Source organism: Monodelphis domestica, chromosome 2 (assembly GCF_027887165.1).
Source record: "Monodelphis domestica isolate mMonDom1 chromosome 2, mMonDom1.pri, whole genome shotgun sequence".
NCBI lineage: Eukaryota > Metazoa > Chordata > Mammalia > Didelphimorphia > Didelphidae > Monodelphis > Monodelphis domestica.
The window spans coordinates 236,419,389-236,433,895 of record NC_077228.1 but is presented as its reverse complement, the minus strand read 5'-3'; the positions used below and the strand labels follow the sequence as shown (position 1 = coordinate 236,433,895).

General features: G+C 36.7%; 1 protein-coding gene across 8 annotated transcripts in view; it reads right to left on the bottom strand.

The window, feature by feature from the left end:
• Window positions 1–14,507, bottom strand: part of RBFOX3 (RNA binding fox-1 homolog 3) — a 1,135,878-nt gene that overhangs the window by 850,608 nt on the left and 270,763 nt on the right. For 6 of the 8 annotated variants that reach the window (XM_056814226.1, XM_056814231.1, XM_056814221.1 and 3 more), the window contains exon 2: window positions 11,034–11,182. The gene's annotated coding sequence lies outside the window, so the exon portion shown is untranslated. Of the gene's footprint in view, window positions 1–1,498; window positions 1,556–11,033; window positions 11,183–14,507 lie in introns of all 8 variants that reach the window. The other 2 variants (XM_056814224.1, XM_056814220.1) reach the window with 1 other exon arrangement.

Genomic DNA, 14,507 nt, shown 5'->3' with positions numbered 1-14,507 from the left:
ACTAAAGTACTATCAGAACCTTCTAAACTTTGGGGCCCTGTGGCAAAGTCCCAAATACCTTTCCTAGTTAAGACTATGCATATGAGAATAGTGAGATTGTTGTTTTAGGAACATCTGACTCCCCCTATTGAATTAGTTAAGAAAATGAAATCAGAGGTAGAGGTGGGATAAGAGAAAAGGGGAAAGATCAGAGCTCCAAAAATGAATGGGGAACACTATATTTTTGGTCAGAGTTCTTGATGAGAATGCCTAGCTCTTCCCTGTCTAAATGATTGATGAATCTAGCCTAGGCTTCAGCTACTGGAAGTAAGAGACAAATCTTGTTTTACAGCAGATTAATCTCTATTCATGTTTTTAATAAGCACTCGGAATTTACTATACAGTAAAATTTAAATTGAATCCATATTTAAAAGGACGGGCCTTAAAATGGGGCCTAATTTATGGGGCTTTTTCTGAGGAGGAGAAAGATATGAAAAGGGGAGGGACAGATGGGGGAAAATGCTCTTTCTCAGCAGCAGTTTCACAGCTGACCTCCTTTTACAGATGCATAAGCATTCCCTTCTGCCCCTCCCTCCTCCAGTCTGTTGCTTTGCTTCAGCAATGACTTAGGGAATGAAACTGCATAAGCTTTCATGTTTAAGCAGATCTAACACTACCACTACCTGGAAAAAAGGAACCTCCAGAGCTCCCTTTTCTGATATTTCTCTATCAATAATCTTGAGTTGCTCTTTAAGTAATACTTTTGTCCCCAGCAAGAATTACAAAGGCTTTGTGGAGAGGAAGGTACCAATTTGCTAAATTTGACATATAAAGTACTGCTCCTTATTCCATAGGATCATACAAGCCATCAAATTCAACTTTCTCAGATGAAGAAATGAAGTCCAGAAAGTTTAAGTGAGTTCTCTTAATCTAAATCCATTGCTCATTCCCCTATACTATGCCGCCTCTTAGGGAGGTCTCTTCTCATCCTTCACTCTCAACAAAACAAGCCACATTCAATGTACCAAGAGCTGGAAGATGGAATTAATATATGGAGTACTAATGAGTCAAGAAATCTTTGTATGTAAAGAAAACACAAAGGGATTCAATTAAATGCTAATGCCTGCTATATCTGCCTTATCCCCTTCCACATTGTTGAGTTCAGATCTGTTTGTAAATTACAAATAGAATTTCTAATGCAGAGTGAAATAAGAAGAACCAGGGGGACACTGTACATATTAATAGCAATAGTGTGAAAGCAATTGTGAAAGACTTAGCTACTCTCAACAATGCAATGATCTAAGAAAATTCTGAAGGACTCATGACAAAGAATGCTCTCCACTTCCAGAGACCCATTGAAATTGGAATGTAGATTAAAGCACACTATTTTTTCAAGTTAGTTAATTTCGGTTTTTATTTGGGGGTTTGGGGTTTATACAATTCTTCTCTTATACAAATGAATAACATAGAAATATGTTGTATATAAAAATACTCATATAACCCAGATCAAATTACTTACCATCTCTGTGAAGGATGGGGGGAGACAATTCGGGTTGTATAACTTCAGAAATTTTATCTGGGAAATTGTTAATACATATAATTAGTAAAAATAAAATATCAACCAAAAAAAAAAGAGAGAGAAGAGACTTTGGCCTAAATACCTCTTTTCTTCATGAATGGGTTTGAATGCAGGGGATAAAATGAACACATTCAAAATCATAATTGGGTTTGGGTCTTAATAAGTTAGAAGTCTTCACCCGAAGGGAAAAAGGCTATCTGTAGAACCATTTGTGAGAACCATGAAAAAATCAAATGACCAATCATTATGAATTATTCTTCTTTTTCATTTTAGAAAATTAATATTTTGTGGCATAATAGAGAGAGGTGGCCTCAAATCAGAGAAGACTTCAATTCAGCTTCCACATCTAACATATACATACCAGTCTGAGTAAATCACTTAACTTCCCCCAGAATTCTAAGGTTCAGAAAAGAAGCTGGCCTTCATTGACAGAGGGAGTTTCCTCTTGGGAGTTCCCTATAACCAAAGAAATCACCGGTCTAGTTCTTATGCCCAACATTAACCAACTTTTTTTTTTTTTAATGTTCGTTAGGAGTTTCAAGGTGAAATGCAGAACTCAGTTTCCTTTGCAGTCTTCAAACTGATTAGTGCAACTAGGGAAATATGCTGAACTGCCACATCAGAGAAGGAACCTTCTCTTTAATCCTTCTCTCAAGATGACCTCTGCACTAAGTGGAAGCACAGTGATTCTCAAAGTCTCAGCCTACACTTTATGATTTCAGAGCATGTACTTGAGATTGACAAAGAAACAAACAAAAAAAAAGTACAAATAGAAATTGCTGCCAACAGGAAAGATCCAGCTAATTGTAACATAACAGAATTTTACATGTCTTGTTTAAATTTGGGATTTCTAAAGAACTGATCACAATGATCCAGTGTCACTCTTTTTATTTTATTTTATTTTTTGGTAAATATAAATATATGTCCATCCATATATAAAAGAATTGAATAAATGGTGAGAAATAAACTGCAATCATAAAAGAACTACTCTGTCCATTCTTTTCCCTCCTTTAAAGAGGAAACAAGGGGATTCATTTTCAGGTATGATCCAGAGATACTACTGTTGTTTTTACACTGTCCACAGGATGTGTGCCTTAACTTGCTTCTCTACAAATGATGGTATTTTGTTATGGTTATTTTTTTAAAGTGTGTCTGCTGACCCATACACATGTCCCAGCTTGGTTGACCAACACCATGCATTCATTTTTTTCAAAGGGGAAGAATGGCTGGGATTTGGAGTAGAGCCTATGGTCAAGAAGCATAGACATAGGAGTCAGGTTAAGATGACAGCCTAGAAGCAGCAGAAGATCAGACCTCTGAATGCCCTTCCTTAGCAATCACAAACTGAATGCTCCTAGGGGACTGAAAATCAAACCTAAAAACAAAACAGAGCAACAGAACCCTCCAACTAGACTCAATTCAAAAGGTACGCCCCCACAAAAGCCAGAATCCGAGAACACTTGAGTTTAAGGGAAGGCAGAAAGAAGGTCCAAAGACCCCTCCCCCACCCACCCACCTAGAGCACTATGCCTCTGGAGGCAGCAGGAACCTCTGGGTAAGCAATGGCACTGGTATGGAGGATGTACCTTGCGGGCAGGGCTCTGCCAGGCTCAGAGGGTCAAACACAGGCAGCAGGGAAGGAGCTGGAGAGGGAGCCCAGAGTGGGCAGCCTGGTCAGTGCCCTTATATTCTAGAACAAGAAGGAAAAAGTGGAGATAAGAAGAATACACAGATTACCTCCTCTACTTAATCCCCAACTGACAATACCCAGGAATGTTATAGCCAAATTCAAGAACTATCAGACCAAGGAAAAAGTATTACAAGATGCCAAAAGGAATCATTCAGATACCATGGAACCAAAATGAGGATAACACAGGATCTGGCTGCATCAACAATGAAGAACCAAAAGGCATGGAATATGATATTCTGGAAAGGAAGGGGACTAGGTCTACAACCAAAAGTCAACTATCCAGCAAAACTAGCTATATTCTTACAGGGGAAAGTATGGACATTCAACAAAATAGAACAATCTTAAGAATTTGTAAAGAAAAAACGAGATCTGAACAGAAAATTTGATACCTAAACACAGAACTCAAGAGACAACAAAAGGTATTTTAAAAAGGGGGAAAAACAAACAACAACAACAAAAAAAACACTTTTTTTAAAAAAAGCCTCAATAAGTTAAAATGAAATGTATCCCTATAAGAAAGAAGGTCATTGGTAACTCTTAAAATTGTTATTATCGCCCGGGCAGCTAGAAGAATTACACTTAGAAGGAACACTGACAAAATGAAAAGGATGAAATAACAAGACATAAATAAGTATATGTATGCATAAATGCATATACGTGTATATATATACTTATATATATATATACATACATATATATACAACTAGAGCTAAAAAAGAGGTTAATACTAAAAGAAATGGGAAAAGAAACAAATGGGGGTAAATTTATATGTCATAATGAAGCTCATGGCAGTAGGGGAAAGAACATCAATACACTAGAAGGGTAAAGAGGTTGGAGATGAGGAAATACTCAACTCTTACATGCATTTAAATTGACCCAAAGAGGGAAGAACAATCCAATCCACTGGGACAAAAAATAGATTTTCCCCCTATAGAGAAGGAGAAGGGTAAGAGACTGGTGGGGAGGGAAACAGTACAAGGAAGGGAGAGGGTAGGGGGAGTAGTTTTAGAAAGTCTTCAGGGAAAATAAGGGGGGGGAATAAGAAGGGAGGGGGTAGAAAGAGAAGTAAAATAAGTGTGGGAATTAGGGGGACTTATTAAAAACAAACATTAGTGTAGAAGGAAATAGTGAAAGAAGAAAAGGAAGGACAAGGAGTAGAAATCAAAATGCTGGGAAATACACAGCTAGTAATCATAACTCTGAATTCACCCATGAAATGCAGGAGAATAGCAGAGTGGATTAGAATTCCAAACCCTACCATAAGCTGTCTACAAGAAACACACATGCAGAAGGTAGATGCCCATAGGGTGAAAGTAAAAAGGATGGAACAAAATCTATTGGGCATCAACTGATAAAAAGAAGGCAGGAGTCACAATCATGATATCTGACAAAGCCAAAATAAAAATAAATCTAGTTAAAAAGAGATAGGGAAGGTAATTACATCCTGAAAAAAGGCAGTATAGACAATAAGGAAATGTCAGTAATCAATATATATGCACCAAATGGCATAGCATCCAAATTTCTAAAGGAGAAACTAGTGGAGCTCAAGGATGAAATAGATAGAAAAACCATATTAGTGGCAGACTTGTACCTTCCTCTAATCGAACTAGATAAATCAAACAAAAAAAATTAAATAGAAGTAAGAGAAGTGAATGGAATCTCAGAAAAATTAGAGTAAGTGGATATGTGGAGAAAAATAAATAGGGACAAAAAGGAATAAGCCTTCTTTTCAGAAGCTCATGGTACATTCACAAAAATTGACCATGTATTAGGGCATAAAAACATTGCAAACAAGTGCAAAAGAGCAGAAATAATAAATGTAACCTCCTCAGATCATAATGCAATGAAAATAATAATTGGTAAAGGTACATGGAGAGATAAATAAAAAATTAATTGGAAATTAAACAATACAATTCTCTAAAACTGGTTAGTTAAAGAACAAATCATAGAAACAATGAATAATTTCATTGAAGAAAATGGCAATGATGAGACATCCTTTCAAAACCTATGGGATGCAGACAAAGCAATACTGAGGGGGAAATTTATATCCTTGAGTTCATATACTATCAAATTAGGGAGGACAAATGTCAATGAATTGGGCATGCAAATTAAAAAACTAGAAAGTGAACAAATTAAAAATCCTCAGATGAAGTCTAAATTAGATATCCTAAAAATCAAAGGAGAAATGGATAAAATTGAAGGTCAAAGAACTACTGATTTAATAAATAAGATTAGAAGCTGGTACTTTGATAAAACAAATAAAATAGACAAAGTATTGGTCAGTCTAATTAAAACAAGGAAAGAAGAAAAACAAATTGATAGCATCCAAGATGAAAAGGGAGACCTCACCTCTAATGAAGAGGAAATTAAGGCAATCATTAAAAACTATTATGCTCAAGTATATGGCAACAAATATGGCAATCTAGGTGATATGGATGAATACTTACAAATATATAAAATGCCTAGACTAACAGAGGAAAAAATAGATTACCTAAACAAAACCATATCAGAAAAAGAAATTGAACAAGCCATCAAAGAACTCCCTAAGAAAAAATCCCCAAGGAAAGATGGATTCAGAAATGGATTCTATCAAATATTAAAATAACAACTAATCCCAATATTATGCAAACTATTTAACAGAAAAAGGCAAATTCCTTTTATGACACAAATATGGTACTGATTCCAAAGCCAGGCAGGTAAAAAACAGAGAAAGAAAACTATGGACCAATTTCCTTAATGAATATAGATGCAAAAATCTTAAATACAATACTAACAAAAAGACACAAGCAAGTTATCACAAGGGTTATTCACTATGACCATGTAGGATTCATACCAGGAATACAAGGATGGTTCAATATTAAGAAAACCATCCACATAATTGACCATATTAAAAAGCAAACTGACAAAAATTACATGATTATCTCAATAAATGCAGAAAAAGTCTTTGATAAAATACAACACCCATTCCTCTTGAAAAAACTAGAATGTATAGGAATAGACGGGCCTTTCCTATAAATAATGACCAGCATATATCTAAAACCATCAGCAAACATCATCTGCAATGGAGAAAAACTCAAAGCCTTCCCAATAAGATCAGGAGTCAAACAAAGATGCCCATTATCACCTTTATTATTTAATATTGTACTAGAAACACTAGCAGTAGCAATTAGAGAAGAAAAAAAATTGAAGGTATTAAAATTGGCAATGAGGAGACCAAGATATCACTCTTTGAGAATGATATGATTGTCTACTTAAAGAATCCTAGAGAATCAACCAAAAAGTTACTCTAAATAATCAACAACTTTAGCAAAGTTGCAGGATACAAAATAAACCCACATAAGTAATCAGCATTTCTACATATCTCCAACACATCTTAGCAGCAAGAATGAGAAAGAGAAATTCCATTGAAAATAACCCTAGACAATATAAAATACTTAGAAATCTATCTGTCAAGCCAAATACAGGAACTATATGAACACAATGACAAAACACTCTCCACAGAATTAAAACTAGATCAAAACAACTGGAAAAACATTGATTGCTCATGGTTGGGATGAGCTAACATAATAAAAATTACAATCCTACCCAAATTAATTTACTTATTTAGTGCCATTGTAAACCTCAAATTTCCTTAGACTTATAAATGTTGGAAATTTCACCATTGGGATATTTCATACTTGGAAAATTTCTTACTGATAGTCTATTGGAATGGGAACCCCATTGGCATGGGAGGTTCTTTCTCTTCCCTTCTTAAGATTACTTTAGGACAGAAACCCTTTGCTGAACAATGGAAAGGACTTTGACCTATGCTTAAGCATAGAACAGGAATTTCTTTGAGTCTTAATTGATTTTAGAATTGATACAATGGAGATACTTGGAATAAATCTCCAACCTATTCAGTCCTAATAGGATTGAGTAAGGGCTGCAGCCTAGATCAAAATTTAATTATTCCAATCTCTACCCTACTCAAGTTAACAGGATTTAGAAAGGGCTGTAGCAAAGGATCAAAGATTTAATCATTTGAAAATATGACCTTCAACAGACATGTGCAAAAGCCAGAAACCTCTGGGCGGTCCTGGGTTAAGCTAGAGCCTCCATTGACAGGGAAATTGATGAACAGTGATTGGTAGATGTGAGGACTGAGGGGAGGCAACTTGGAGGGTTTCCTTAAAGATAGGGGGGCTGAAGACTCAGAGAGGTGGTTGAGGTTTTGGTCGGTGTGGTTCCTGGGCTCTGAGAAGGCTTGCTCTGAAGGAAGCTGAAGGTGGGGGCCTCTGAGACTGTTTCTCCATTTTGGACACGTGAGTAATAGGGACTGATCTCTTTTCTTTGCCCAGCTATCTAAGGGCTTGGGCCTTTTGGCCCAGCCTAAACAGAAGGGGTATTTAAGCCCTATTCCCTTCTCTCCCTTTTTCTCTCTCTCTATCTCTAATTCCTTTCTTACTCCTATTGTAATTAAACTCCAAAAAAGGCTGACGGCTGACTTGAGTTTTTCATTTAGGAATTACATAGCTGATTCCTTGGCGACCTTAAATTAATATATATCAGTCTTTTAAAGTGATTCCCTTGTCACACCATACCCATTGAACTACCAAAAACTTTTTTACTGGATTAGAAAAAGACATAACAAAGTTCATTTGGAAGAATTAATGATCAAGGATATCCAAGGAAATCATGAAAAAAAATGCAAAGGAAGGAGTACTTGCAGTCCCAGATCTCAAACTATACTATAAAGCAGTGGCCATCAAAACAATTTAGTATTGGCTAAGAGACAGAAAGGAGAATCAGTGGAATAGACTTGGGGTAAATGACCTCAGCAAAACAGTCTATGATAAGCCCAAAAACCGCAGTTTTGGGGACCAAAACCGACTATTTGATAAAAACTGATGGGAAAATTGGAAGACAGTATGGGAGAGATTAGGTTTGGAACAACATCTCACACCCAACACCAAGATGAACTCAGAATGGGTGAATGACTGGAATGTAAAGAAGGAGACTATAATCAATTAAGGCGAACACAGAATAGTATCCATGTCAGATCTTTGAGAAAGGAAAGACTTTAAAACCAAGAAAGAGTTAGAAAAAAATCACAAAATGTAAAATCAAGAATTTTGATTGCATCAAATTAAAAAGGTTTTGTACAAACAAAACTAATGCATCCAAAATTAGAAGGGAAACAACAAATTGGGAAACAATCTTCATTACAAAAACCTCTGGCAAAGGTCTAATTACTCAAATTTATAAGGAGCTAAATCAATTATACAAAAAAAGTCAAGTCATTTTCCAATTGAAAAATGGGCAAGGGACATGAATCGACAATTTTCAGTTAAAGAAATCAAAACTATTAATAAGCACATGAAAAAGTGTTCTAAATCTCTTAGAATCAGGGAGATGCAAATCAAAACAACTCTGAGGTATCACCTCACACCTAGCAGATTAGTTAGCATTACAGCAAAGAAAAGTAATGAATGCTGGAGGGGATGTGCCAAAGTCGGGACATTAATGCTTACTGGTGGAGTTGTGAATGGATCCAACCATTCTGGAGGGCAATTTGGAACTATACCCAAAGGGCACTAAAAGACTGTCTGCCCTTTGATACAGCCATAGCACTGCTTGGTTGGTACCCCAAAGAGATATTAAGGAAAAAAATTGTACAAGAATATTCAGATCTGCGCTCTTTGTGATGGCAAAAAATTGGAAAATGAGGATTCCCTTCAATTGGGGAATGGCTAAACAAATTGTGGTATATGTTGGTGATGGAATACTATTGTGCTCAATGGAATAATAAAGTAGAGGAATTCCATGGGAACTGGAACAATCTCCAGGAATTGATACAGAGGGAGAGGAGCAGAACCAGGAAAACATTGTACACAGAGACTGATACACTATGGTACAATCAATTGTAATGGACTTCTCCCTTAGTGGCAATGTAGTGACCCTGAACAACTTGGAAGAAGAATCTATGAGAAAAACCACTATCTACCTTCAGAGGAAACACTGTGTGAGTAGAAACACTGAATAAAAACAACTGCTTGAATACATGAATCAAAGGGGTGGGGGGGAATGTAGACTCTAAATGAACATCCTGGTGCAAACATCTACAACATGGAAATAGGTTCTGATCAAGGACACAAGTAATACCCAATGATATTGCAAATTGACTGCAGGAAAGGGTGCGTGGAGTGGAGGGAGGGAAATAATGTGATGATTGTAACCAAGGAATAATGTTATAAGTTGACTAAATAAACTAATTCAAATGGGGAATAAAAAGAATTTCTGAAAAGTTTTTTTTAAAGAGGAAGTTACATCAAAGAGACAGAGAAATAAAATCTTTAAAATAGTTTTTAAAAATGATAAGACATACCACTTAACTGAAAATGCTTTAGGTTCTTTGGCAGGCACTACTTTTGTCATAGGATGAAAAGTAGACTAAAGACAAAGGTTTTCTGAAATACAGAAGAATGTATACTGGACTTAAGTCTGAAGGACCTCATTTAAATCCCATCTCTCTTACTTACTACATGTGGTGACCATGTGTAAGGCATTAATATCTCTAGACATTTGGTCCTAACCCTTCTGTTAGAGAAAGGTTTTGGACCAAATGACCCCTAAATTTGTGATGATAAACAGACATGAAGCATTCAAAAAGTCATATTTAACAACTGTATTGTTAAATTTAAAAACTTTTTTTTAATCTTTGTGCTTCCATAACCTGAATAAAGAAACCTTGAAAAAAGAGACCTTGAGCTTAAGATATTTGGGTGGTGGTATGAAACACAGTGATTTCAACCCTGAAGTGCTTACATAAAGAAATATATATCCCTTAATGCAGATTATTTGATGGACCCCACGTGGAAAGGAGGAGAGGTTGCACAATCCAACAAATTACAGTTTGCTCCTAAAGAGGGGGACAGGTATACCATAAAGGAATTTGTTTCTATAAACTTGATGGAGACACTGCCTAAAGAACTCTAATAAGCCTGGAGCTAGTCCCTTATGTACACTGGGGCTCATCATCATACCTCTCTTGTTTCACTGAGAAGTAAAACAATAACAACAATCATGCAAAGTGATTTGATCCTTCTCAGATGACAGTAGTATAGTGGAAAGAAGAGTGAATTTCAAGTTTGTCAACATAGACTCAAAACCTGGCTCTGATGCTTAATCCTTGCATGGCTTTGGATAAATCTTCTCACCTCTTTGGGGTTATGTAGAAATTACATTACTCTAGAAGAGGCTGGTCTACAAAGTCTCTAAAACTTTGAATCTATAATTCTAATTCAAATCCTTCATTTATGCAGAATATACTATAGACACATACTTTGCAGTTGGACTCAAAGGGATTAGACTCAAAAGCCAGTACCACAAAGATAAATGTAAGGGCTAAGAATATAGTTTGTAATCATGAAAATAACAGAGTTGCCCTAAAACCAATAACCTTACCCTAACTTTTATTAGGCTCTAACCAACTCAACTAATCTATTCAGACAATGTACCCCAAACACTTTCTTCTTTATCTAAGGCCTAATTCCTCTGCAGCATATTTGATGAATTTCAATGCATTAGACAGCAGCTGTTTCTTGTAGGGCCTCAGATGACTGATTGCTAGAAATCTGTTGATGTCATTCTTGCTACAACCAAAGACATTCAGGTCAGGTCTATATAGCAGAAAAGAAGTGCATCTATATCTGTTTTCATGATCTATAGAATAAAGTCACCACACTAAGGTTTTTATCCCCCATCCTATTTGAGAGGACAGTGTTCAAGGGGCCAAGAGACTCTTACCTGGTAGCACAGGATAACCTCTGTTTTGCTGAACCGATGGTGGCCCTACCGTGATTACTTTTCTGGAGCTTCACTGGTGCTGAGAGTGTGGGGGAAGGGAAAAGTATCAACAGGAAAAGCTGTCAGGTTCTCATAGACAGATTTTCAACCTGAAAGTAAAGAAGGAAAAGAAAAAAATGCCTTTGAAGCAAAGATCCTTCTTTGGATGTAAAGCAAACAATAGTATTAATAATAAACCAAAGAAGAAAGTGACATTTCAAAGCAAATTGGTTACCATAATCCTATATAATGGCTTTTTTTTTTTGCCCACCTTGGAAGTGTGGTACCGCCTTTGAGGCAGTTGAATCATTATGACTTAATTGACAACAAGCTGTAAATAGATCTAACACCTTGCTTCTGATAGAGCATTGGACGGTAAGGGAGAATCCCCAGTGAGTATTCTCAAAGATAAGATAAGGCCAATATATTCTAGTATCTCTCCAGGGAAAAAGATTTGCAGAAACTGAGGATATTAATTAGAGATTAGGCTCTGTGCCTGACCCTTCCCCATACACTCAACTCTTCCCCATTATATCCAGCTAAACGCTTGGAAAACAGCCTCCAAAAAAATAAATTCCACTAGGATAAACAGGGAATGCTATGGATAAGAAAAGAACCAAAAGACTTAGATCTTTACTCACAAGAAAGTAGCTATGCTTTGTCTTTTTCTTAGCTAAAGATTCTGAAATTACTGATATCAGAAATATTCCCATAAATGTTATAAGTGGTTATTTTTTCATCAAGAATCCCAAAACAAACTTAAGTTTATACACCCCAAATCCTAACTTATTTTGATTATAAACACATTTAGATTATAACTCTTCTAACCCAATGGAAAAATTTCATCCTCTTCTCCTCTTCCTCTTCTCCCTCCCATGTCCTTCAAATCTAATGACTTGACTTTAAATGTGGCAACTCAAAGACCACTGACCTTTCACTTCTTGTTTAATACCCCCCACACATACCTCTATCACTACTTTCCCAACCTGCACTTGTGAGCCAGGTCTCCAAATGGTCACATTTCTAACACTTTGTGAGCCCCAAATGATTTTCTAACCATGAGAAGGTAAACAATAGACATAGCAAAGGCATTTATCAGAATGGCAGAGTAAGAAAAATAAAAGAAACAAAAAAATAATTTCCCTGATAATTCTGAGGTGCAATCTGCCATAAATGTACAGTAAGAATAGACTCAGAATACAAAGTTAATAAGGCATAATGTAGGACACATGTCATGATCATGGAGACTGCATGAGCTTTGGTTAAACTTCTTCATGTTCTCTTTCTTCTCAAAAAAAAGGGCTAGAGGGAAGAGGAAAAAACAAACTCTTCCCAAAGCTTTCAACCTAAATAAAGAACACTCAAAAGTCCAGATGCCACTTCATTGTCCTCCACCTGTACCAATTGGATTGACTACATCACCATGGTCTGGCACTGGGAATATCCCAGCCAGCTTTTTCAACTTCCTTTTATCTATAGGCTCACTCCCACCCCCACCACCAATTAAATTTTAAGTTCATGGAGGGCAAGGACTGTCTTTTTCTTATTTTTCTTATATTTCTTATTATTCTGTTTTTAGCATAGTAGCTGGCACATAGTAGGTACTTTAAAAATGTTTATTATATTGTTTGTTGCAAGGTCACAAATTCTGGTACTATAAGACTTAGAAGACTTTTCTCTCTGATAGTGTCCTCTTGCTGGGTTACCAGCATCTGTTCTTCATAGCCTGACTCTTGTTTGCCAGGGGATATGCTTGTTGAAACTGCTTCTTCCCTCAGGTGACTGTTTCTGTGACCTTGCCTGACTTTAGGGTGCCTCTGCTATCTTACACTCTCCTACAAATCCAGTCACCTACCTGGGGATAGGAAAAAGAGAAAATTTTCCTTTTTCTCCCTGCAAGCATCTCCTCCACAAAAATCTTTCCTCTCTCTTACCCTCACCTCCACAGATAGTCCTACCCTCTCCTATGACTTTCCTCATGGGTCTCCCCTCTTTCTCCTTCTCCTTCTCCTTCTCCTTCTCCTCTACCTATACAGGCTCCCCACAGGTATCACAGGCTTAAAATCTTTCATACACTCAAATTCAAACTAATCAACAGCCTAGACTGCCTTCAAGTTCCTCAGGGTGTAGCTATTTAAAGCCCTCAGAGGGGTGAGGGATTCATTTTCTCAGCCAATCATACTTGTTAGCTTCTTGACTCAATCACCAAGGCATCTGGTACCTGATACAGGGATCAAGGTATAGCTACCTCATTAATACGTTCTGATTACATTATGGACCTTCTTCTATCATGCACATTTGAAACTCCCTTAACTTTTCATTAGTTGCTCTTGGCAACAGTAAGAACTTATCACTGTCGAAATCTAGTGGAATGGAGGGAGGGAAGAAGAGAAGGGACGACCAAAGAAGGCATAAGACTTAAGACTATATGATTTTTTTTTTTTACCTGCTACAAGCCATGTGGAAGTTTGAGCTTGCTTCTGGGCATACTTATTGTCAATTCATGGTATGGGCTGAGATCCTGTTTCCTGTACACTTACTATTTGATGATAAATCCTTTTAATTGGCTGATGAGCCACAACAGAGTATGTACAAAGATTTGAAAATAAAAAAATTTAAAAAATCTTTTCCTCTCTCTTCTCTGGTAGTTTGTGCATGAAAAAGAACCACTACAAATTACTCAAACATTCACTCTGTCCTCTAAATCCTTCTCCTACCCCTGAACAGTTTATTAACTGTAACCCAGAAATAAGGTTGCAAATTTAAATGTCAGTTCTGGGACAATGACAGGTTTTTTAGAGTATATGCATGCTGTAAGAGGTCTAAGAATCCATTTTAGGCCTAAAGTGACACATCCCACCACCATCACTAACCCCCACTCTCTTCCAAGTCTTTGATTCAGTCCTCAAAGACTCCATTCAAAATTCTCCAGAGGCTGCAGGGAGGGGGAGATAGCCTGTATGGAGACACAGGATGCATTTCCCTAGAGTTTCTGCCCAGATTGCTTTAATCCAAATCCAAAAAGGCAAGGAGAGGGGAGAATGGTTATCATCATTATCCCAAAATGCTCTGTATGGGCAATATTGAAATAAATTAGTGGTCCTATTTCTTAGAAGTGGGTGGGCTAAGAGTTAAATACACAAAGTTACAGGTGAACAAATCAAAAATGAAAGTCATAGCCAAGTTTCACATATTGCATGCAAATGAAGAAAATAAATAAGTAGAGTTTACCTAAACCAGACATCACAGTAATAGAGGCCACAGCTGAAAGGTTTAGTACATCATGTACCTTTTCTGGGTGATAAAATATGTCTTAATTAATCTATGGTAAGAAAGGAGCTCTAAAGCTCTATTCCCTTGAGCCTTGTCTTTTGTAAATATATAAAGACATAAAAACATATTACACAGACATGAGCCCATTTTCCTCAAGGAGAA